The sequence below is a fragment of the Haliotis rubra genome, unplaced genomic scaffold, assembly GCF_003918875.1.
Source record: "Haliotis rubra isolate DU_JTF1 unplaced genomic scaffold, ASM391887v1 Scf32, whole genome shotgun sequence".
Lineage (NCBI taxonomy): Eukaryota > Metazoa > Mollusca > Gastropoda > Lepetellida > Haliotidae > Haliotis > Haliotis rubra.
In genome coordinates this window covers 404,132-432,014 of record NW_025766991.1, presented here as the reverse complement: position 1 = coordinate 432,014, position 27,883 = coordinate 404,132, and the positions used below count along the sequence as shown (strand labels likewise).

Sequence of the window (27,883 nt, the reverse complement as noted above, 5' to 3'; positions counted from 1 at the left end):
ACTGCTCCCTTGATACATACTGGGCATACAGTACTAATCATCACTTACCCCTCCCTGGGCATGATACATACTGGGCATACAGTACTGGCCATCACTGACTGCTCCCTTTGATACATACTGGGCATACAGTACTGGCCATCACTGACTGCTCCCTTGATACATACTGGGCATACAGCACTAATCATCACTTACCCTTGGGGATACTGGGTATACAGTACTAATCATCACTTACCCTTGGGGATACTGGGCATACAGTACTGGCCATCACTGACTGCTCCCTTGATACATACTGGGCATACAGTACTGGCCATCACTGACCGCTCCCTTGATACATACTGGGCATACAGTACTGGCCATCACTGACTGCTCCTTGATACATACTGGGCATACAGTACTGGCCATCACTGACTGCTCCCTTGATACATACTGGGCATACAGCACTAATCATCACTTACCCTTGGGGATACTGGGTATACAGTACTAATCATCACTTACCCTTGGGGATACTGGGTATACAGTACTGGCCATCACTGACCGCTCCCTTGATACATACTGGGCATACAGTACTGGCCATCACTGACTGCTCCCTTGATACATACTGGGCATACAGCACTAATCATCACTTACCCTTGGGGATACTGGGTATACAGTACTAATCATCACTTACCCTTGGGGATACTGGGTATACAGTACCGGTCATCACTGACTGCTCCCTTGATACATACTGGGCATACAGTACTAATCATCACTTACCCTTGGGGATACTGGGTATACAGTACTAATCATCACTTACCCTTGGGGATACTGGGTATACAGTACCGGTCATCACTGACTGCTCCCTTGATACATACTGGGCATACAGAACTAATCCTCACTCGCCCTTGCAATCTTCCAATACTTAACTGAATATGTGGTCTTTACTTGTGATGGTCTATACTATGCCTCCTGGGTACATTCAACGGAGAATACAAAAACAGACCACATTTTCTGATTTATCAAGGCACCTGTTCCCGAAATAACTAACTGAAGATATTCTAAATGGGATCACGATGTCGCAGGCCGGTGTGTGCCAAGTGTTACCACTGCTCAGCAGATGACATATGCATGTGTCCGTCCACGGAGCCGCTGACTACAACGTGGCTGACTCCACTCATTCCAAACAGAATACATAATGATAGTTTGCATCAGCATTTGATGCCGAGTGGCTGTGGTGCTGTTGGTGAAACAGTAATTATCCCATCTTTGATTACAGGAGGTGACACTCTGCGTCACTCGGAACATTTGCAACTCTGACAGGAACGGTTCTATTGTGAGGACACAAAGCGACTTAAAATGGATCATTACTGTTGTATCATAATTACTTGTAAATGACGCATCAAATGTCCTCAGATATAAAATGCACCAAGGAAAAATATGCAATACGACTCTTCGAATTTAGCTCACTCACTCACTTAACATCCCTCATTGTTCAGTGAAGATCATTTTTCTCGCACAAATATAAATTAGTTTTAATGAACTGACGCAATTGATGTCCCATATCTTCACGCTGAATATGACCCAGTTACGCAATAACAACCAGCTGAAACACAATTTCGCAATAGCAATAGAGACACTTGGGTCATTTTAGTGAATGGGGAGGGTAAAGCATCAGTATGAACTACATGTAGCTGAAATATATTTGAGAACCAGAAATACTTTTAGAAATCCTCATTCCTCAAGCAATTATTGAAATATATGTACCTCGTTTCTGTGAAAAGAGCGCGTTAGGTTTTACGCCACATTTAAATTGTTACAACAACTTCACTGCGGGGAACACCCGAAATCGGCTACACACATTGTACCCATGTAGGGAATCGAACCTGGGTCTTCGGCGTCACAAACGAACCACTAGGCTACCCCACCGCCCCTGTTGAAAAAGCTAACTGTCACGAAGAGAATTTGGCAGTTGGTCTCATAGCAGTAGGTCATTATTTTCGGGGGCGGTGGGTTCACCTAGTGGCTAAAGCCTCCTCTCGTCACGCCGAAGACCTGGGTTCGATTCCCCACAGGGGCACAATGTGTGAAGCCCATTTCTGGTGTCCCTCGATATTGCCGGAATATTGCTAAAAAGCGGTGTAAAACTAAACTCACTCACTCATTATTTTCTAGGGTTGCGGATGAATAAAGCCAAAGCAAAATGACACAATTAACATACAACCTAAAATGTACTCTGTTGACATTTTAGCCATGGATAAATTCAAAACGATAGATCAAATGTACACTTGGACAGAAGGATAGTTCATGATAATAAAAAACGCGTACAGCAGGATGGTTCAGGTAGACGACACTGAAACACAAGAGAAGAGAGGTTAACTTTAGAGTATAGAGGGACAGAAATATGGCTCAGACCAGAAAACACTGGGGCAGGAGGATCGTTAAGTCTCGAGTATACTGGGACAGAAATATGGTTCAGACCAGAAAACACTGGAGCAGGAGGATCGTTCAGTCTCGAGTATACTGGGACAGAAATATGGTTCAGACCAGGGGACACTGGGGCAGGAGGATCGTTCAGTCTCGAGTATACTGAGACAGAAATATGGTTCAGACCAGGGACACTGGAGACAGAAATATATGGTTCAGACGAGGGACACTTGGGCGGGGGATCAAGGATCGTTCAGGATCGTTCAGTCAGACCAGGGGACAGGGAGTAGAAGGATCGTTCAGTCTGGGCGAAATATGGTTCAGACCAGGGACACTTCGTTCAGTCTCGAGTATACTGGGACAGAAATATGGTTCAGACCAGGGGACACTGGGCAGGGAGGAGTCTCGAGTATACTGAGACAAAAATATGGTTCAGACCAGGGGACACTGGGAGCACTCGAGTAGAAACATGAGACAGGGACAATGAGGCAAATCCTTCAGTAGAAGGATCCTTCAGTCTCGAGTATACTGAGACAAAAAATATGGTTCAGACCAGGGATGGGAAAGGGGATTCAGTCTCGAGTATACTGGACAGACCAATATGTCTCGTTCAGACCAGAGCATACTGACAACACTGGGAGCAGGAGGATCCCTTCAGTCTCGAGTATACTGGGACAACAAAGGATCGTTCAGTCTATGGTTCAGACCAGGGACACTGGAGTAGAAGGATCGTTCAGTCTCGAGTATACTGAGACAGAAATATGGTTCAGACCAGAGACACATTGGAGCAGAAGGGGGCAGGAGGATCCTTCAGTCTCGAGTATACTGGGACAAAAATATGGTTCAGACCAGGGGACACTGGGGCAGAAGGATCGTTCAGTCTGGGAGAATACTTCAGACCAGGGACAGAAATATGGTTCAGACCAGGGGACACTGGGGCAGGAGGATCGTTCAGTCTCGAGTATACTGGGACAGAAATATGGTTCAGACCAGAGAACACTGGAGCAGAAGGATCGTTCAGTCTCGAGTATACTGGGACAGAAATATGGTTCAGACCAGGGGACACTGGGGCAGGAGGATCGTTCAGTCTCGAGTATACTGAGACAGAAATATGGTTCAGACCAGGGGACACTGGAGCAGAAGGATCGTTCAGTCTCGAGTATACTGGGACAGAAATATGGTTCAGACCAGGGGACATTGGAGCAGAAGGATCGTTCAGTCTCGAGTATACTGGGACAGAAATATGGTTCAGACCAGGGGACAGTGGGGCAGGAGGATCGTTCAGTCTCGAGTATACTGAGACAAAAATATGGTTCAGACCAGGGGACACTGGGGCAGGAGGATCGTTCAGTCTCGAGTATACTGGGACAAAAATATGGTTCAGACCAGGCAACAGTATACTGGGTTCCAGACCAGAAATATGGTTCAGACCAGGCAACACTGGGGCAGGGAGGATCGTTCAGTCTCGAGCATACTGGGGCAGAAATATGGTTCAGACCATATTGCCGGTGTATTAAGATCAGAGGGGACCCGTGGACAGAATGAAGGTTTAGCATAGGAGACACTAAGGCAGAAGGCGTGAAACATAGGGACACTGTGACAGAAAGATGGTTCGTGAAAAAATATACAGTGGTAGATGTTTTTCTTTCAAAGGCTTAGTTAAGCAAGACTCAAATACCAGTCTCAGTGACTTTCATTATGCTTCCAATGCATTGACAACAGGGACCTCGTGACGGCTTTGTCTAGTCTATAGACGCTGACAAGTTTTCTGAGGGATACATCGTAAACGTCGATTGAAAGTGACACAGGTATTAATGAGGCTACATGTTTGTGTTCCCGTTATCAGCTGGGAGATTTGTCACAACCTATCATTGGTCTCTGCTCTGGGAGCGAGCTTGGATTTTCGAAATGTGTGATATAAAGAAACTAATCCTGCCACACGGATTTGAGTGAGTGAAGTTGTTTTTGCCCTGTTCCAGAAATATGCCTGTAAAACATGTCGGAGGGCTCCAAGTACGGGCACTTCATTGTATACTGAACGGGGAATAGAAACCGGCTTTTCGTCGTGACGAACCAACGCTTTAACCATTCGACTACACCACAGCCGCTTTTGCATTGTGGATGCAGGATATATTGAAGCATTATGGTTTGAAAATATTAACGAAAACGCGTCTTTACATAATTTAGCTGGATGATTTTCTGTGCCCTATACCATCTGGACTCTAAATAGGATTCGAACGTGCTCAGAAATTGCAAAATCGACTTGTTCGTTGGTCTATACACGATTTGATCTCCAGACTTTCCCAACGTAAAATAGCCAATATCATCCTTGGGAGAACATCAAAGCTATCCTTTATGATATAGTTATTACATATCCATATGCAAACCAACATGTGTACCCTCTGTCTGGACTTGATACTCGACATCCTCGTCCCTCCCACATGCATCAAATGACCACCTACTAGAACATGTTCGATCAATAGACGTAATTACATAGAAGGACGCGGTGCAGCCCATCAAACCGTGCCTGCACTGGGGAAGTGGACAATTAGACGGGATCATGGCGACGAGGTAGGTGTTTTATTGATGTCATCACGCTAATAAGGTGTCAGAAGTGAGTAGAAGGCGATGTCTGGAAGCTGACTGAAGTGAACCGACTGTCGTCTGGAACATCCAAGCAAGATTGCAGAGACCCTGGCACGTCATCAGCTTGAATAATCTACCTTTACATTGGCACTACTGCCTAGATTTAATTAAACTACAAATAAAAGAAATATTGGTGCCAACAAAGGTGGCGCTTGAGTTCATTTCTTTTTCAAATTTCGATTGGGCTTTAAAAGTTTGTTGGTATATTTCTTTGACTACATAGCTGTTTGGAATATGTATATTAATATTATAAGGGCCTGTGGCCTTCATACGTAATAAAGATTTTGATGATGATGATGATGATGACTACATATCTCAAACATTTTATTAATACTGCTTCTTTTCTGATGGTTGTGACTGCAGGTTAATAGAGGCGCCCGTACAATGTTGAGTCGTGGTAATTACCTTTATTTAGAGTGACCTCCCTTGGTAGTTCATTCGCGCAAACTTCGCCCCGGGGCTTGAGAACTGTGAGGAGCTAGCTTGGACGATGCAAGACGCAACACTTTCCAGAAGACTGGTTGCACCAAAATAAACAGGGACAATTCAGGAATATCCTTCTACGACTTGCGTGTAATCCACAACCCAATCGTAAAGTGACCTCGACCTTCAACTGCGATGGGTTTATAACCGGTATATTTATTTAGTATAGGTTTCCTTATACACTATTCAAAACAAGTCAAAGAACGATTGCAGTTGGAAGGATGTGTGTTATTTTGGACAAATCAGGTGCTCTTTATGTCTTTAGCTTTCTTGATATACTCGTTCTGTGTTCCAGGGATAAGAATAGGAAATTGCACAAGGGTTTTACGTTAACGGTACAATTATTTTAACGGTACATAACGCAAAAAGGCAGTAGCAGCAGCAGCAAAGAGATGTCTGTTCCGTGGACAGTATTCCAGCTATGTCACGACGTGTCAGTTTCAGGCTATAGGAGCACAACCCTACGTTGTGAGTGAGTGTGGTGACTTATTTGAATATCTGACAATTAATGAGTTTAGTTTTACTCCGGTTTTAGCAATATTCCAGAAATATCACGGCGGGGGACAACAAAAATGGGCTTCACACATTGTATCCATGTGGGGAATCGAACCCAGGCATTCGGCGTGACGAGCGAACGCTTTAATCACTAGGCTACCCCACCGCCCCGGGTGTTTACTGTGATGACAAACTGAGAACCTGGATTCGAACACACGATCATTCGTTTCTGGTGTTATTAAGAGACGTAGCTAGATTTGCAAAGAGAATGACGGCATGGCCACCACGTCCACGGTGGAGCAGGTGCTGAGCCCTTTTCTGCATGATGCTAATGCCGAGCCTGCAGTAGTAATTTGTGTGACCTGTTCGGGGCCAAAACATGGCAATTGTCCAGCCCGGAGTGCTTTCCCCTGTATATGTCTGGTTTATTGGTCCATGGCTCACTTGACATCTGTACAATGTCCCACTGTGATACCACTGTCGTAGTCTGCATGCGGTCTACTTTATTGCCTGTCTACACAGGCCAGACAACACGCATTGTACCCGTCGGACAAGGTAACATTATGAGGCATTGCGCTTTCACTACACTTGTCTTCATTATGCGTCTTCAGGAGGCTGCATGACAAGACCATCAAACCGTCATTGTATATTTCTGTCTGTCTCCGTTTCTCGTATATTTCAAAGGAGTGGTGCAATTTGATTAATTTCATTCGTCCTAAAAGTAATTGAAATAAGCTATAAAAGGACGCAAGTATATATTACTCATAGAGATACAATACAAATTACACATATATCAATGAATAACTCTGGGGATTTAGAATGTTTGCTTCATGATGACAGAGAATTTACTTCAACATATTGTTCTGTTTGTGGAAGAATAATGTACCTACGCTTGCTATGTAAATTCGAGTAAACTCTCATCGTCACTTTAGAAAGACAAGCCCAAGGTCTACCATTAAACCAGAGGTATTTGGATTGGCTGGCTGGTTGATTCTCTACCGCCGCGCCCAGCAATATTCCGGTAAGAGGCGACTAACGGGATCGGGTGGTCAGGCTCGCTGACTTGGTTGACACGTCATCGTATCCAAATTGCGTATAACGATGCTCATGCTGTTGATCATTGGATTGTCTGGTTCAGATTCTATTATTTACAGACCGCCCCATGTAGCTGGACTATTGCTGAGTGCAGCCGCACATACACATACACGCGCATGCACGTCGTCATATGAGCGAAATATTCTCAAGCACGACGTTAAACCAGATTTCACCTCACCTCACCTCTAAGTACATTCAAATGACTCCTATATGTGCACCCATATATCATGCATCAGTCGACTCCTATATGTGCACCCATATATCATGCATCAGTCGACTCCTATATGTGCACCCATATATCATGCATCAGTCGACTCCTATATGTGCACCCATATATCATGCATCAGTCGACTCCTATATGTGCACCCATATATCATGCATCAGTCGACTCCTATATGTGCACCCATATATCATGCATCAGTCGACTCCTATATGTGCACCCATATATCATGCATCAGTCGACTCCTGAGGTACCCTGCTCTACCATGCATCAGTCGACTCCTGAGGTACCCTGCTCTATCATGCATCAGTCGACTTCTGAGGTACCCTGCTCTATCATGCATCAGTCGGCTCCTGAGGCACCCATATATCATGCTCTATCATGCATCAGTCGGCTCCTCTGCTCTATCATGCATCAGTCGACTTCTGAGGTACCCTGCTCTATCATGCATCAGTCGACTCCTGAGGTACCCTGCTCTATCATGCATCAGTCGGCTCCTGAGGTACCCTGCTCTATCATGCATCAGTCGACTCCTGAGGTACCCTGCTCTATCATGCATCAGTCGACTCCTGAGGTACCCTGCTCTATCATGCATCAGTCGACTCCTGAGGTACCCTGCTCTATCATGCATCAGTCGACTCCTGAGGTACCCTGCTCTATCATGCATCAGTCGACTCCTGAGGTACCCTGCTCTATCATGCATCAGTCGACTCCTGAGGTACCCTGCTCTATCATGCATCAGTCGACTCCTGAGGTACCCTGCTCTACCAATCATCAGTCGACTCCTGAGGTACCCTGCTCTATCATGCATCAGTCGACTCCTGAGGTACCCTGCTCTATCATGCATCAGTCGACTCCTGAGGTACCCTGCTCTATCATGCATCAGTCGACTCCTGAGGTACCCTGCTCTATCATGCATCAGTCGACTCCTGAGGTACCCTGCTCAGTCATGAGAGTCGACAGCCGCACTGATCGACATGTTTGCTTCCGTTAGTATGACAATTATAATTTAGATTATATGTCTTATTGCGGCGTCATCGATAATGGCTCATAGTTAGGCCAAATGAGAGCATTATCATTTTACACTGGTCCGCACTTAACCTGCGGGCTACCCAGTTTACCTTCCATATCAAATATCAGATACATGAAGAAATGAATGGACGACACACCAGTGAGTTCAGCTGATACTAACAATTTATGGTTTATCAGACAACTTATTAACACATATTGTTGCTGATTATAATTTTATCTCAGCGTAAAAAGATTTGGTTGTTGTTGAACGCCGCACTTAACAATATTCCAGCTATATGGCGGCGGTCTGTAAATAATCGAGCCATGACCAGACAATCCAGTGATCAAGGGCATAAGCATCGATTTACGCAATTAGGATACGATGACATTTGTCGACCAAGTCAGCGAGTCTGACTACCCGATCCCGTCAGTCGCCTAAAAAGTGGAAATATGTGTACATGCATATAACATATGAATATTTTTCTAATTCGTCAGATGAAATATACATGTTGACTACAAACAACAGAATGACTTAACTTTGACAACAGTTTGTCCTAATGGTTACACAACACCAAATGTTTTCCCATAGACTTCTATAGTAACCTTATATTTTGTTTAAAATTATGCAGGCTATCAACAGCCATTCCATGTACACATGGGTAAAGTCTGGCCTTTAATCTACAATAAAACACAATTTTGTCCGGATAATTTTCCGAGCACAGGAAGCGGAACACATCAACCCTAGTTCCCCACCAAATGTCACACACTTGAAAATATCTGTACACACATAAGCATATCATGGTGATAAAAATGACAGCACTAAATACTTAAAATTGTGGTCAGTTTTAATTACTGGATGGATGTGATTTTGAAAAATATAAACATCTTACACTATTAAATCCAATCAAAGCTGTCACATGTCTCTGTATCTTCAGTTGTTTACAAACGGACCGGCTCAGCGAGCAAACGATTCTCATGTAGTGTAGTGGAACCTAATGACGCCCAGTTGTCGTACTCGCCGTGACATGCTGTTCAGAGTTGCATCCCTTGGGCACGTGGGTTCGAATCCCTGTTCGTCCCGATCAGTTTATAGCAAACATCTGAGACATGCATCACTTTGGGATTTCCACCCACATTTGGCTGACACGGTGTGAAATAACTGTTCACGGCGGCGTCAAATGAAACTCGCCTTCACTATCCTTCAGAAAAAACGTTCAAACATTCAATTTTTCAAATTTTGAATTCTCTGAGTTGTGTTGGAAAAGGTATTTTGGCGTCATGAATTATACATATGTCTGTGTTGGGGTGTCAGTATAGTAATGTTTGTTTTCTGCTTGTCTCATTAATCAGAATTCAAGGTTTTGAGGTTCTAATTCCATTACAAAATTCAACAGAACTCAAAGACTAGCCATTGGCAAGTGTAAGGCTTTTTCCTTAAATGATTGATTTAAAAGAAAATTAAATTATGTTCAAATGTGTTGTATTATAAACATCATCTTATCATTTTCAATTATTATTTTAACAAAATATTCACCTTGTCTGACAATGACAATCGTAAGATAAAAATATCTTCATTTAAGTTGAAGCAGGGGATTTTACGTACGGTGCAACTAGAATCGCAAGCCATACGGTCCAGGGGAGACAACTCCTACTGAATACGGTTCACGACAAAGCCTGAAGCCAAGCATCTGAAGAATTGTATAAAACTTTCGGATGAGAGCAAAGTATTAAGAATTGGGTTGAAAACTGTGTAGCTAGTACATCAGGCATCAGGCATTATACCCAGGCTCGCATATGAACACTGAGACAGATATCCGTGACTTAACTTATTGTGGACATCGAGAATTCAAATAAGAAATAAACTGCAGAACTTAAGTAAGTATATATTTGAAAATTGGTTTAGACCAACAAATTCAAACGTTATCAAAACGTTGCAAGGCTGAAACCGGTCAACGAAACACTGAACACATAGGGCCTTAAACACAACTATGATCGCAGGGGTTCGAATAACAAGGTGTATTTTATGTTATGAGTGAAGCGGTAGAATTTTCTCAAATCATTCTTTCTTCACCGATTTCGTTCAAATTTGAAATATGTGTTAATCATAAAAAAAGTCTATGACTGCAAAAGTCTAGATTTTTATTTTTTTAATTTCTTGTCAAAACAGTTATTCGAACACCCGTGACTATGATAACCGAATAAAAACATCGAAACTATCGATAAATATTTTGTTTATTTTGTTTTAATTTTAGCCACAGTCAAACATAGGTGTATACAGTCACGCTTTTCCCTGCCGTGCATGCTGGTAGAGGAATCCCTAGCCTTTTTCGGGGAGACGCTCACATCATACACATGCTTGGATTAAAACAGAATTATAAACACGCCTTGGACATTTTATGATATATATGTTTTGCTTACATAAACAGTGTACCAAGGAATGTTCGGTATTGTGGTTAGGAAGTGAATTTCAAATTGACAGTGAATGGTTGTGGTTGAAAGTGGTCTGGGTGGGCTCGTGGTCAGGGTGGGCTTGAAAGTGGTCTGGGTGGGCTCGTGGTCAGGGTGCTTGGCTGCTGGTCATGGTTGTCCTGGGTTCAGATCTCAGAATACCCTGAGTATAGCGGTTTGATTTGTCCATTCCACACACATACCAATTTTCCCAGTATAGTTTTATTGCCGCTTTGAACAGAATTCTGTTTAAATAGCCGTGTGTCTTATACATTATGGAGAAAAGTGGTGCAGTTATCACGTCATTTATCACTTGGGTGAAACCAGTGAGCGCTTTAATGGTGCAAATAAATCTGGAAACAAAATCGGGGAAATCTTGGATTCGAAACCTGCCATGCGGATCTGACGGTCCAAGGGACACAACTCTGCACAGTGAATTGCAGCGGCATGGAAGACTGAGTCACTCGTGCTCCTAGTCTGTCTCACAGTCCCTGAACCACATTATTTTCCCTACTGCCTATACACTAGCCCTCCCTGCAAAAAGCCCTATATGAAGCAACTCTCTCCCATATCACTGGGGTTCCTATTCAGTCTAAATGGGTATATTTGTTACTATCAAATTAATATATATTCAGAGACTAACCGTTGCGCCCCTTTCAAACGCAATATTCATTGTGCCGTCCAACGAACCCAGATGCTTTTAAATGCATCTTTGACTATATAGGTTGCAAATATCTACTTTGAGCTTTCGACACCGTTCAACTGGCTCCCTACTTGGGAGTTGAATGTATAAGCGCATGCAATGGTGGGTCATAAACAAGATACAAAATACAGGGCTGAGATCTATACACTGGTAATGACGGTCACACCCCACGTTGCCGGACAGCTGATGTGATGATAACGGATTAAGAGTAACGGTCCGCTAGTTTGCTGGCTATAGTCTGCTTTCAGTGAGTAGTTGTCACCCATAGTCTCATTTGGGGGACATGAGCGTTTGGCAGAGTTCCAACTCAATAATTACACGAATTTGTTTTGGGTGAACTCGATTTCTAGTAACTAATTTGAGTGAACTCGAATTATACCAGCTAAATTGAGTGAAACCTATTCAAATGATTGTTTCTGCCATTGTGCCTGTATATAAAGAATGTAGACATAGTTCCCTCATTGCAAAATTCAGTTCATTCCGATTTCAAGCGGATCTTGTGTCAGACCTAGTTGGTGTCCCTGTGTTGGAATAATTATTATTTACGTATATTTATGAACAAAAATCTTTATGTATAGTTATGGAAAAATATTTATGCAGATTTATTTATATGTCTTCAGTTACCATTTTCTCATTTTCTGAAGATGCACGAAATGTGTATTTATGAATTTTATCATGAAGAGAAAATACACATAAAATGTTGAAGTGCTGAAATGAAAACATCGAGATGAAGTTATAGTGTGTACATATAGCCGAAAAACACTATAAGTTAATCCCCTATTGTTTAAGGATTATCGCGCATCAGTGAATTTTTATCTAGAACGAAATCGTCCGGCAAAACGGGAACCCCCCGTAATGACATGGTTGTTGTGTTGCAAAGTCATTCCTTACACAATAAGCACGCATCGGTGAATATATATGAATATATCCGGATGTAACACAATCAGATTGCGAATCTCACGGTCCGATGACTGTCTGGGGTTTCTCAACGTGGCTATTAAACAGGACACAAATCTGCAATTCATGTAGATTTATGTAATATAATGTATTACTTGACTTCCTTTCCGTATATTCTTTGTATTGTTAATGTGCTTTTTAACTAAACTTGACTTCGCTAACGCAATGTATTATTTGACGTCCTTGTTCGTGTATTGTTTGTGCTGTAAATCACTTTCTCTCACACTGAGTAATCATAAAAGGACTCCACTTTATTACCCACGTGGTCAACGTATGGGTAGTTGCATGCTAATTGAGAGATTATTAAAGGGAGAAGGAAATGTATTGCTTTAAAATGCTTGTGATACAAATCTTCATTGCAAATCATGGCAAATCCCAAGAAAGTCGAATACTTCACATCACAGAAAGGAGGACAGCAGGTACTCTTGGAGGGATACCGCTACAGACTCAACAACAGGCGACAGACGTGTGTACACTGGAAGTGTGTTCAAGGTGGCTGCTTTGGCAAGTGTACGACAGTCGGACAGTTTGTTCGGAATCAGACCCCACACAACCACCCACAAGAAGACCAGGTAGCCCTGAAGATTGCCAGTTCCCTGAGGCAGCGGGTACAGACTGAGACGACGCCAGTTCAGGTGATCTACGATGAGGAGATTTCCCGACTTGACCAAGGTGAAGCAGCAACAGTCAAGTCGTTCCATTCTATGAAGAGTGGACTCTACAAGCAGAGACGGAAGATGATGCCGCCACTTCCCCAGACGCTCAGCGAGGTGAATCTACCCGACTTCTTCAAGGAGACTACAGATGGACTGCCCTTCCTCTGCATTGATGACGGTGATGATGACAAGATTCTCTGCTTCGCCACAAGTGACCGCCTGACCCTCCTGCAAGAAGTGGACACCCTCTACATGGACGGCACCTTCTACTCCTGTCCTCCTCTCTGGGATCAGCTGTACGTCATCCATGGCCTAGTGTATACATGTAAATTACTTTTGGTTACCACAATGACTTTATTAATGAATGTGGTAGTTGACTGTGTGAAAGATGTATATATGTATATATAATCATGAATCAAATTAAGTTTTAATTACATTTTAATCCAAATAAATGATTATGTTTATTTATATAAATTTATTTATCTCAAAACAAACTACTATGTGAAAGATATGAATAAAGTTTAAGAAAATTAAGAAAATTAAGAAAAATATGACAACAATGTGAAAGATATGTATATGAATGTACATATGTATATGAATGACCAAATAAAATGTCTCTCAACATAGAAAGTTACTGTTTTCTATATACTGTAGGCATTAGTGCACTTTGAAATAGGACCATGCCACTTTATTGAAAGGTTGAAGGCAGGTGCAATCAGCAGCACTGGTGCGTAAAGTTGTTTATTTAACACTGTAGGCATTATTCACTGTAGGCATTAGTAGACTCCACCTCACACGAGTGTCGTATCGCGTTGACCTGTGTCGTAACGACTTGACCTGAGATTATAACGATTTGATTGGGATAACCGATGACCTCTCAATAGACCGATCCAGTCCCGGCAGATAAGCCCCGCCAACTTCGTTTTTGACGTTAGGGGGGGACAACCACTGACAAATCACAATGGCGTCACCGCCGGCGAAACATTACGTGATTGCGAACGTTGTTGATGAATTCTGCTTGTGATACTTTGGTATCCGTCGTTTGTGAATGTTATTTAAAGAGGCAAGTTATACGTATGTGATTTTTATTATATTATAGCTGGCAGATTGCAACTGGCGAGTGAAAATGAGTTACATGCCCGATGAAAAATCGTCTCGACTAGCTGCTGAGACTGTAGGAAGCGTAATTTCTTTCGAATCAATTAATCTATCTGGCAATTCACCTCCGTCACAGATATTAGCAGGGGAAGGGTAACTGAAATTTTGTTGTTTGAGTTTATAATTTTATAAAACTCGTGAACACAACCACATGTTCATGTTGCAGATCGTTTTGGTATCTATAAATAGATTATCAACACTGCGCGTGGCGCCTTTAGTTATCCGTTGGCGTTGTTCAAATTTAGTTCAATAATCTGAAAACATGGGTTTCTATCTTTTAATGAATTAAGAGAATGGTAAATAAAAAGCAGAAAATATTTCCCGTGTACTACTTCATGCACTTTATTTGTCTGTATATAATTTATGTAAACAAATCAATCACATTTGGAAATCTGGAAAAGTAATTGGGCTTGTAAACAGTATGTTTCCATGGATGTATCTAGATCTGGACATACCCAGAAGCAAATATTCAACAGCTGATCTCCAGCAATTCTCAGTAAAGTTTCTCTCCTTCAAAATCTGTACACCATGATAAACTGACACTGAATATAAGGAAATCATTTTTTTAATCATTTCCATTTTACTTTTCTATATGTACTTTGTTGTTGAATCATAATTTACATACAAACTTCCACAATACTGGACTTCATGAACTGCCAGCGTTTATGTACAGTGTCACAGTACCAGAACACAAAAAAAAGATCAAACGTACAGTCTGCACCTGTACACTAGCTGAGCCATCTTCCAGAAATAGGAAACATGTGATGCAAAATCTTGGAACAGAAGATCCACAGTTATCCGAACAATTAACTAGCATTAAAATAGAATGTTACACAAAATACAAATGTAGATCTATTGTTTTTTTCATCAGAGACGTTTAACTGCTAACTACTAGTGTAAATAAGGTGCAAAGAATATATCCTATGTTCAAAGCCTTCTGTCAATACAATTACATAATAATTTCGTGCTTTCAATTTACACAGATTCACGAACGTTGGTTGGTTGAGAGAGCGGTCATGTGATCTAAATTTCAAGGTTCATTACTCTTGAACCCCTCTAATCGTTCATACTTGTGTAAACACCGTTCATACGTGTGTGAACGTTTTTCGCTTCGGTTTCAAGGACCCCCAATAATTGGTGATACCAATTTCGCGAACGAACCTGTTTCAAGTCACCCCAAGTTTGGCAATGTCACTACCAAACGGATTGCCGAACATTGTTCCTTTTCACAGGAGTTTAATGTCTCGCAGTTTGCGAGTTCATCCGGCGGTTTTCTGCCCCGAGGTGTATTTAACAACTGCTCAATAAATTTCACAATAAACAATCACAAATAAATAGAATACAACAAGATCTGTTTCCTATTCGCCACGCCGCACAACTTCGAAGTCGGTCAGTGTATTATTACGCGGTCAAACAAGGTATTTACAAGTGAAAAGGTACAATGCCAGTTTGTTAAAATGGTATTGTTATTGCTTCTGATATTTGTTTCTGTTTGATACTGTTATTGATTATACTTATTAAAGCAGTTTCAAACCTCATAACGAATTTGTTGTTATATTTTAAAGATCGAATACTTTGAGAACTATTTCTTCAAGGGTTGGGATACATGTGTAAAAGAAAAATCGCAAAGGGGTGGAAAACGTATGTGTATACTTCAAATTGCGAAATTGTAAGAATTGAATGTCAGTTTGTGTGTTTGCACTGAAAAATGAACGATGTCAAAGCGTTGTTCAAACTCGCGCGTGAACTCGCTCGTAAACTCGCTCGTTCACACGAGTTTGAACACCGCTTTGACATCGTTCATTTTTCAGTGCAAACACACAAACTGACATTCAATTCTTAAATGAAGCTCATTTTCCAAATAACCATCAACAAACCTTAAAAATATGTCAAAATCCATCATCTTAATAAACACTAACTTTGGCTCAGTCTTCAAATTTTGATAACCTCCTAAAAAACTGATGATTTATCAGAAGAATTACATCAAATATGGGTTAAATATATGTTTCAATATTTATTCTGTTACATGAAAAGTCAACTGAGATTTTTGTAAGTTATTCTGTTCCAGGGCCTAGATTTTCGAAGCTCTCTTAGCGCTAAGATAGTCGTAAGTTAATGTTAATGCATGGCACTTCCGACTATCTTAGCGCTTATCTTAGTGCTTCGAAAATCTAGGCCCTGCAGGGTTTGACCAAAACGTAGCCTTTGCTTTTTAAATTCTCTGGATGTTGAAATATATTTAATGAGTTATGATACTAGCAATCACTTTCAGAATTATATTATTAGTAAATGTAGTATTTAAAAAAACATGTAAAAGCAGGAGCCAAGAAACTAAGTTAATACCAAGTGATTGTCCTGCCATGATATGTATGGTGTTTGTTTGCCTAGTTCTGCCTTAAAATCATAAGAATCTGATATGTCAATCAATTAAATAATTATTTATTATTGATTAGATTATTATTAATTTTATTACCCTTCCACGTTTACTAAAAAAAGCAAGATTCTTAAAACATACCTTGCTATCATTTCCAGTGAATTAATCAAAATTACAGTTGTAATATTACTCCTAAAATGTACCAATATATGTGAATAATTTATGTGGTAACAAAACTTCAAATAATGTTCTCATAATTAAGATATACACTTTATTTCACTCCGTCCAATACTCCAGAAAGTCGATCACTATTCTTCTCACATAGTTTTCGTATTCGATCAACATGGAGGAAGGTAATTCAATTCAAAGTCCCATGCAACTCTTTATAAAAAAGCTGAAATATTTAAAGCATGGTTTTATAGGCACTCATATGAATTAAGTTTGATACTTGGATAGTGCATGATAGGCAACTGCTGACACTGACAATATTTCCGTTTGAATAAAAAACATTACTCCTCGAATATTTTTCTCTGTTAACAAGATACTGTAGGCCTTCAGATTGTGATTATGAAACTTAAAACATCCTAAAATGTGTGACAAATTGAAGAATATCTAAGAGCGAAGGGGACAATATCCGCCACATTGTTTTTTCATGTAACAAGTTTTGCTATTTCGGTTGACCGTAACCGAAAAGGAGATTTGTTTACATTGTATCACGGCTTTCTCGCCTTTCCCCTTTTGAGCTTTATGGCGTACCAACTCAATGCCTAGTAGTGACTAAACACGTTAAGCAAAAACAATTTTGTAGTTACTAGAATTGTCCGTGTTTATAACACTTGCAAAGTCTTAAACTGCTATTTGTTGTCATCAATTGGTAATGATTTTGCATATGTGCAAAAGTGTGGAAATTCGTGCAAATTCTCATCAGCAGGCAGACGTAGGTTTCCTGAACGATGGTGCAGACATTTAACTGATCGTTAGGCCTATCGCGTTTCTTGATCCGCCTCCATTTTTGTTGTCTTGGCCGTAATGGTTTTGTTAAGGTACACATCAAGTCGCAGCAACGTGTAATAAATATAGCGAGTGTAAATAGCATAATTCGAAGCACATCGCTTCGGAGGCATCGTTTGACCCCGGAAATAAGTCCGACAAATCCACACAGCGGGCCCGGCCTGCTGATTGGCCAAATTTGACGCATGCGCCAGTTTTGATTGACAGACTGGATCGGTCTATTAGGTCACATTCTGACGTAACTATTTTTTCATTCTTAACAAACACGTGAATTCATTCATTCTACAACTTAAATGCATTGTGGGAATGTAAACATTGCGAACGTTGCCGTAACGCTGTTTAATTGTGAGTCGAACTGAGACATTATATCCGTTGAAAAACATAAACGCAATGTTTCCACCAGTGATGTTAGCCGAATGAAGCAACTGCAAACCTAGAAACGGGGTGCTACGGAGTAGTTTACTGTAGGAGGCTGTACGAGGCGATGACAACTGACATGCATCGTGACGTCGGTTACCAAGGCAGTGACGTCATTACAGTGTGACGTCATGCAAATATTGTACTACAGTACAAAACTCTTCCGCAACCTCTTTATGAAACCGGTTTCGGTTCGAAACCACAAAATAACAAAAATACGCTATTTTGTCAATTTAATGCATGTAAGAAGTGGGTAATAAATAAAATACCATTGATTCGGTTCATTACATACGAATTATACGAAACTCGTGACCTTCCTATGTTATCTGACCTCGCATTCGCTCGGTCAGATACCATAGGAAGGACACTCGTTTCGTATAATTCGTATGTAATGAGACCTCGTGTAGTATTCTCTATGTATGACTCCAGTAAAGCATGTAGACAGTGACTTATATACTGAGAGAAACAAATAAAGGATCACAGGAAAATCCATACGTTCCTTTAATATTATCCAGTTTTCATCACCAGCTTTGAATAGCGCTGTGGCGATGAAAACTGGAAAATATCAGAACGCTTTAAGCTTCCTGTGATCCTTTACTTATTTCTCTCAGTATATTATTAATACTGCTATCTCTATATACACATTGCAGATTCATCCCATGCAACCTAAATGTCACGTTTCACAGATGGGATTCAATAACACTAATACTTTCGTTTACCAATATTAAAGATTCTTCACTTATATACAACTCAAAGGGATAGTAATTCAGCCCGTAACGCTGATGAGCTGGTAAAGATAGTTATGGTGAGTGGTGCAGAGTCGCCAGAGGTACGTGACACCAGATTATCACACAGAAAGAACGAATAATCAGAACCAACATCACGAACGAAAACTGTTCACACGATGGAACCCTTACTTCGGTATGTTGGTGTGCCACAACACAGAATCGCCATTCTTGGCCTGCTTGCCAACACGACTGTTCGCTTACATATATTGCCTTCATTTAGATAATCACGCAAAATACTGTTAGCTGCTAGTTATTCATTAAATAATTGGCCTCTCTATTTCTCCTGCAATGTCGATATAATCAGTTTTTTGTTTCATTGAGAGAATTAAAGTGCCGACATATACAAATTTATTCTACATTTTGACCGAAATGTCCTTTTTCTACCCCAAAATACGTTTTCTGTTAATATTCATACACATTTACCCCCAATTTGAATATATATTAGCGTGTATGTGTGTATATACCGTGTGCACGCACACACACGCACTATTCTATTAGTTGACTTACGCCGTGAGCCCTAGTTCTTTAAAAAACGAAATTTCTTTCCTTTATCGATCTCTAATCACAAGAGAAGTTGTTCACGTCTCCACCATTAAACACCCGGCTTGACATCGCCCCGCACTTTTCTGCCAGGTTTATTCCGTCCTTAACAGCGCGGTTGAACAGTCAACATATGAGAGAAGGACGATCGTTCTCACGTTGGTCGATCGGTACATTTCTCCGAACAACCACAACACAAACTTGTTGTTCTTTCTCGCCCTTCACGACATCGCCAATATTCAATTCCAGTGTAATAAAAGGACATCATCGCGGAATCACATTCTCTCGTAATATCTTCAGCAGCAGACTTCTGTAAATTCTCGGGCTGTTTGACTTTATGCGATAGTTAAACATCGAATCACTTCGTTATTATATCCGTCTCCTGGTTCAGCTTCGTGGTCAAAGATCTGTTCTCTCTCGCTTCATTCTCAGGGGAGGTAGCTACCATTATAAAAAATCCCCAACTGACACACGAGTCTTGCTATGAAAGTTAGGCTTCCTCAATACTATCTAAATATACCCATGCCAATAATGGTTGTCACCCCCTTCAAGTTTATTAATGGTGGGTGGGGTGTGGTGGGGTAGGGGTTGGTGACAACCATTATTGACATGAGTATATAACGTTTTGCAACCTATCGGCCTTACACGAGAAAATGGCTTGCTACGTATACGCGCCTGATTTTCACCAGGTTGTTTACAAATTAATATATTCATATATATTTTCTGCCGCTGCCCGAACCACCAGTAGATTGTTCTACAAAGTTTCGAACTGCATTCTCAGGGAGGCCACTTCCACTGACGCGTAGTAAATCAAGCTAACTCAATACATGTATATACAAACTGTCTGTGTTATAACAGACTGTTTGTTTCAGCCCCGACAGCCCTCTGCAGTAGTGTCGTAACTGGCGATAATAATAGAGACTCAACAGTGACTCTTCTTCCTTTATTGCCTACTATATTTTGATAATAATGATTATCACACATCATCTGAACTACGTCAACATTTGACAAACGTTTCAGAAGGTTTTCTCGTTACATAGGTTATAATTAATATCAGTTAATGTTAGCAGACTTAAATGGAGATTTTCCTTGATGTTTTCCTTTTAAGTCGACAGCTCATGTAAATCGCGTATATATTATTGTAGGGCAGGTATATACGTAATTCGATTTAGTGGGGATCGTTTATGAAGAATCACTGGTCAGGAGTTTTAAGAAATATAGGGGCGGTGGGGTAGCCTAGTAGTTAAAGCGTTCGCTAGTCACGCCGAAGACCCGGTTTCGATTCCCCACATGGGTACAGTGTGTGAAGCCCCTTTCTGGTGTTCCCCGCCGTGATATTGCTGGAATATTGCGTAAAACTAAACTCATTCACTCCCTTTAAGAAATATACCAAACTATGACCATATGATCAAACCCATATCATTGTCAGAGTTGTCTTTTCTTGTCAAGTATCATATACAGGTGACTTGACAAAACTGACATTAACATGTGCGATCCAAGCACGAGTGAATTTGTGTTTGTCACGAGTTCAGATAAACGTGTTTTTGCAAGATATTTATACCTAAAGCTTTTCGGGTCATACAGCAAGTGATCAAGCACAAACACAGTGGTATCAGGTAGTGACTAGAGTATGATGTAATGCCATGTGATCACATTTATGTAACTCAAAGTACAGAGTGAGCGAGCAGAATATTGCACAAACCTACTGACTGGGTAAGATCGAAACAAATTACCGGTTCGAAGGCAATATAACAGAATTTTCATAACAAATACCCGTGGTATCATCAACAGAGATGGCACTCAGGCCTACCATACAAACGGTGAACAAATCATCAAAACTGAACTCATATACACCAAAACAGAACAAAAATCACCAAAATAGGAAAATAAACTTCCCAAACTGCAACAATATCCTCTAAAACCGAAACAATACATCTGTAATGGAAGACTAATCGTTTGAAATGGAAACAAAACTTGCGTATCAGCTACAAGAGCGCGCGAGAACGGTCACCGAGCGTACAAAACGGCATTCATAGCATCCCAACACGGCAGTCATAGCATCCCAACACGGCATACAAATAGTCAAAGATGGCGGCGAGGGGAGACGAATAGGCTTTGGTACATAATGTTTTTCGTCACTATGAGTCTAATCTGGAAAATTTTATATCGGGATGTAGCGCATCAACCCCCTATTGTAGTAAGCTTCAAACCTATGTCCATACTTCACTGTGTCAGGCTTGTAATTCTGCACAATGTGGTCCCTCGTTCGACCGAATAGGCTTTCTTGTCAAGCATTGTTTGCATACTTTAAGCATGTTCACTTGTGATTACAAAGTACACTCAACTTTTTCGTTTTCAAGGTAAGGGAATACGAGATACGAGAACAGCTGCAACTGCACTAAGGCTTCAGAGGGTTATTCGTACATTGACACTTTCTTGAAGATATATCGTGATAAACATTAGTTAAGTACCGCCTGAATACAAGGTCATTTTTGACATTTTGGTTCAGTCAGGCGATCATACACATGTACACTGGAATGCTTTACAGAATATCTTAAAAGCTATGGGTCGCATTTTCACGTTCTGCAATTGCGCCAAGCAGATCGGGTTATAACTTTCATAATTGTATTATGTGGACTGTAGTTTCCTGACCTGAGTTAACTTGACATGGCAAGGCGTAAACGTTCAGAAAACACACAGTGGAAAGGTATTGACATGCATGACGCATGGATGTCCTGTCGCAACATCGGTCCTAATTAGAACATTAACCACACGGATATATACACACACAAAAATGTTTCGCAACACCTACTTTTGTTTACAGTATCAATGTGTTAGAATTTAACCATTGCAAAGGAACTCAATTTAACTTACAACTCTGGAGAAATTGCCCCTCAAGGAATAATTACATAGGAAATCCTGACGCAAAAAAAAAGAATAAAAAGTGTAAATATATAGAGCAGTAAAATTGGCGAATAATAGACGAGTCATTTTGTAGTGGTGATGACTATGATCGTATGACGTAAACAAGTGCGGTCATTACACGATCCTGGCATACAAGCCTCAAGAAGTCGCAAACGAACCAATACCAATATCTGGTGTAACTGCTGTCAACTGCATTGGCACCCCTGACCCTCTTCCACATTGACTGTATCAGACGTGGAATTTGAATTTTGATGGAGGGCTTCAGGTGCCGATAAATCAAGATTTTGTAATGGAGGACCTATCTTCATATTTGCTTAATGACGTGTACACGTATTGCTAGTGAAGCTCACCTTGATCGTAGCACATCTTAATTCAATGCATGAATCCGCCCGAATGGTGATATTATCCATACAAACAAACATAAGTACGATATGAATATAAATGGCTGCATGGGGGTTAAAATTCATGGGTGTTGCGATACTTTTATCCATGTGTATATTATTCAGTTTGTGAGGAATGCACATTGCCACCTGGGAAGTATAGATCGTCGAAGACCAATAACCGTGATGAATCGTCCTGCCGAAGAACCGTACCGGCAACGGAAAGTGGGAGTCCATCGCTCCACCAGGAGCATCTCAAGGAGGCTGCGTACTCCTGGTCTGAGACAATGTCATCCGATAAGACGTCCCTTCCTTACAGATAGGCACAGACAGGAATGCCTGGAGTGGTCCAGGGACAGTGAAAACCGAATCTGGAGGACATGGCGTATGGTTCATTGGTCTGATGAAAGTCTAAACGTTATCGACGGTCGTTGTCGCGCATGGAGACGTCGTACCGAGGCATATAACCAGGAGATCATCCATGCAGCTGAACCCTTTGGTGGTGGCCAGTGATCCTGTGGGTTGGGTTTCGTAAGAAATAACACTCAATGATCAACGTTATCAACCGGAAGTACTGGATGCCGACGTTGTGCCACATTTTGATAACCATCCCCTTGCCAATCGTCAGATATTCATGGATGGCTACGCTAGACCTGAACGTTCTCGAGCCGTTATCTCTCATTTATAGTACAACGACATCGAAACATTTCCATGGCCAACAAGCAACCCCGATATGAACCACATCGAACATCTTTGGTCACCAAGTTAGATCCTGCTCCACGAGGAATGTCCGATCCTTGATTGTCAGTAGGAGGAGGCTGGAGGACGTTATCCATGCTAGGGGTAGCCACACCAGGTACTGATGTGGTTCACACAATCACACCAATCATTATTTGAGATCTGTGTGACAGTAGGATAGGTGGCGTTGTCATGATGAGCATGCCATCGTCCATTGCTGACAATCACGCTTTTATACATTCCTCTCAGGCTGCAAGTAAATTGTCACCAAATTTCAATTCCATTTCTATTTCTTTTTTCATCTGAGTAAAATATGCTCATATATAAAATACACCTACCATTTAATACTTGGAATCTTGTTTGCAGTTTTTTACAACAACGTGTAGTGTTTTCATACTTCTTATATATGAAGCGCGCTGTGTTTGATTTATGCTCGTGTATATGTTACAGAGAATATGTCAAATCAGTGATATTGTTTATCTCTGGCTACTGTATACACATGCAGTATTTACAAGAAGTATTGTCAAAACAAAGACGAGAATGCAATATATTCATTTCAGGGAATATGTAAATAAAACTGTCGTGATTTTCAGGGATTTTGTTAAATCCCTAAGAATTCCAGGGATTTTGTGAAACCCCCGAGTGAATCAGGAATTTTATAAAATCACTGATTTGACATATTCACTGTAACATATATATGTTGAGTGTTTGTGTGTTTCTGTTCCGCCCACCTCCAACATGGTTTGAGGATGACACACTACTACGGACACAAACATAGAAAAACTTTATCCATGTAATGCTAAGTTGTTCAAAGCGTACATGACAGGGCAGATTTCAGACAAAATCTTCTTAGATACAACATGGAAGTGGCAGAACTTCGTGGTGTGATTCGCTCGATCAGACAATGTACATGCATGGGTGAATGGTCGCCATGCTTTACTAGTCCTTTCCCGCATATCCTATGGCAATATTGTCCTTGTATTTAACACACACATCATGTGTCACTGACTCCACAATGGTGAAATGGGGTTTATACCGTGTTCAATATTTATACATTTACTAGGTTAATATGCTGAGGTCAGACACCTAACAAACTCAAGCGTTCAACAGACCATAAACCTTGGAAAAGGAGGAACTTTGACAAGATAATATCATAAATTAATTTATAAGAAATTATTCTTCTATAATAATGTCAGTATATACAAAGCTGCTTCACCTATTATTTGATCACGGTAGATTTCCCGAGCAGGGGTTTAGGGGTATTATTAAACCAGTATATAAGGGTAAAGGTGACAAAAATGAACCAGAAATGTACACGTATAAGTCTCATAAGTTTCTATGCAAACTTGTTGTCACTAGCATTTTAAACCAAAGAATACGTGAGTTCAAGATGTGTTACTTACTAAAGGCCTCCGTCCGTATACAAAACAGCAGTACAAAAGATCATATGAGCGAGTACAACTCAGCTATAGAGATGTGCGGTATACAATATACCTGTGTAAATATTGTTACAAAGTATAGAATGTTGTCGTCAAGTGTTTACCATTCTTTCAGATAATCCCAGACGAAATCTTGAATAAGTAATGCGTAGCGATTTGCTTGTTAAACATTTAAGTACACTTCTGGTTCAACTGGCGATTTAGAAGATCTGTACATGGCATATGTTGAACTATTTGTCCAGTTCCAGTGCTGCTGAAACTATCTGTTGACGTTCTGTGAAGCATTCTTAAGAACTCCTCTTTGATACAACCATACATAAACATAACCGTGTGAAAATAGCACATCATGACTACTTGATACCCCATTTTGTGTACCCATGATTGTGTGGATAACTAAAATTTTAAACCAGTGGATTTGAACAACAACTTGTATTTATGTACATCAGATATTTTCCACATTCTAACTAAACCATATAGTTCTGAGTTGATATTGTTGTCTTTAAACACTTTTTACATTGATATTAATGTATCTACTCAATGGGGGACAGAGGGGCTGTCACTTCATATGTCAATATATGGGCCTGAGGGCAACTAGCGTTCTGTTCTGGTCTAAAGCTTGTTTATTTCTGATCTACCAGTACTGAACAAGAAAAAATGTAATAGCTAAAAAGCAGGAACATCAGAAACGTTTACAGAAATATATAATATATAAGTTTAAAGGTATATTGCACGTTTCAAATCACATATCATTACATCATGACTAAGCAGAAAACATTGTGTTATTTTATTCACTTTAGTGGCACTTACTCGCTTACAAAGATCTGCAAGAGGCGACTGACGGAGCCGGGTGGTCGCACTCGCTGACGTGGCTGACTGAATCGTTTCCAATTTGCATAAATCGACTCTTGCTTCAGACACAATTATTCTCAGACTACCGTCATATAGTGGAATGTTGCTGGCAAATTTGTTACTGATATATATTTGCAACTATTGGTATTCGGTACATCTCTATTGGCCTTTCTTCAATATCTGTACAAGGTACATCTCTATTTCCACTGCTGAAGCAACATTTTCTCGTATTTAATAGATTACGGATTTTTACAAACCCATCAGCTGGGTCTGTAATTGTTGATGTTATTCAGTATTTTGTATATATAATTTGATACACTGGATTGGTAAATGATTGGGTCGGTCTTCTTAGCAGGAACGATTCAGGAAAATAATCAGATTTATACATTACAAATGCGGGCTAAATGATTTATCTCATTCGCATAGAAATGTAGGTCAGTTCACCGACCCCCAAACAGATATAAGGTCAGATGATAGATCCGGGATGATGTCAAAACAGGATATCTGACTCAATCCCCGCATATCACCCGGAAAGTATTTCAACACGGTTCAGAGAACTATACATTAACTGTGCTATTTCATATAGTGTATATAATTGCACGCCCTTTGGTTCCTTGAACCCGGGCACCTGGTGCGAGGTACAGACATCGCAGTTCGCTCTAAAGTGTTGTATCCGCCAAGAGATATACGTCTATGGCCTACAGCACACAGTGATGGAATAGGTAACCATTAGTAAACCAACGCATGTGAGAAAATAGTCTTGTTGCTCAGATGAACAAATGACTTGCCTTTGCGTGTGTTTTGATGGATGCCAACGGTCCGGCAGAATACGCTCACCAGAATATGAACACCGGGTATGGCCACTATATTGTAATAAGTCTTGGACACCTATCGCATGGTCGGGGTCGTAGAATGGACACCGATTTGAGCACATATTTCTTATAATTATGGAAATGTTTTTATGTCTTTTACCTATTGTGTAGCAGTGTTTAAAATGTATTCTAGGCATGGGTAGTATTAAATTCACTTCGCGGTTCACTGCAATTCGCTGTATAGGTTTCCATTGATCGTGGTTTTTAATTCCAGATACCTCTAATGATACTGTTTTGGTTTATCAGCCTTGCTAATGAATTCCACCACAGTGGTTAACATCTAAACCCTTCCCTGAGTGATGATCCCACATCAAGCTGACATGCTGTAATGCAACTGAACTATTGTTCAAAACAACATGAGGCCTACTTCATACAGGTATTAAGGCTACATCGACTTACACACAGCCTATAGTATCAGTACATATGCTACATGACAATCAGCAATGGTTGTTGTCGACATATTAGGGCTCGGCAGTGAAAGGTTTTTACTGTCGGCGTAGATGTTTAAATGTGGTCGAGGATGAAAACGTCTGCAATATGTTTTAGGGTTATTACAGTTCAAACCAAAACATAACATTCTAACCCGTGCACTTATTTTACCTTTATTAATTAATATCACTATCGTAGACTGGAAATATAAGATATAAGATACAATGTAACAGCTCTGACTTTTCCTGGCAAACAACTGATTGCTATTTGCCTGTGACCGGTCGGATTGGACACGCTCTACGTTTCGTAAACACCCGCTGTTATGAATGTTCGATAATGATTCACGAGTATATGCGCACGAGTCGCTTTCTGTTGCCTTGTGTGTTGGTGATGGTGATGGTGCTGGAGCTTGTTTGCTGTTGGTGCTGCTGTTGCAGTTCTCTGTATGTTTATATGACATAAGGGCAATGTTTGCTGATGGTGCTGCTGTTGCAGTTCTCTGTATGTTTATATGACATAAGGGCAATGTTTGCTGATGGTGCTGCTGTTGCAGTTCTCTGTATGTTTATATGACATAAGGGCAATGTTTGCTGATGGTGCTGCTGTTGCAGTTCTCTGTATGTTTATATGACATAAGGGCAATGTTTGCTGATGGTGCTGCTGTTGCAGTTCTCTGTATTTTATGACATTTATATGACATAAGACATAAGGGCAATGTTTGCTGATGGTGCTGCTGTTGCAGTTCTCTGTATGTTTATATGACATAAGGGCAATGTTTGCTGCTGTTGCAGTGTATGTGGGCAATGTTTGCTGATGCTGTGTTGCAGTTCTCTGTATGTTTATATGACA

General features: G+C 40.7%; 1 long non-coding RNA gene across 1 annotated transcript; it reads right to left on the bottom strand.

The window, feature by feature from the left end:
* Positions 1–1,971: 1,971 nt before the first annotated feature.
* LOC124283762 lies at positions 1,972–20,754 on the bottom strand. Its single transcript, XR_006900394.1, has 2 exons — positions 20,675–20,754; positions 1,972–2,028 (listed from the first exon to the last, which is right to left on the bottom strand). It is a non-coding gene; the product is annotated as an uncharacterized LOC124283762 (long non-coding RNA).
* Positions 20,755–27,883: the final 7,129 nt, after the last annotated feature.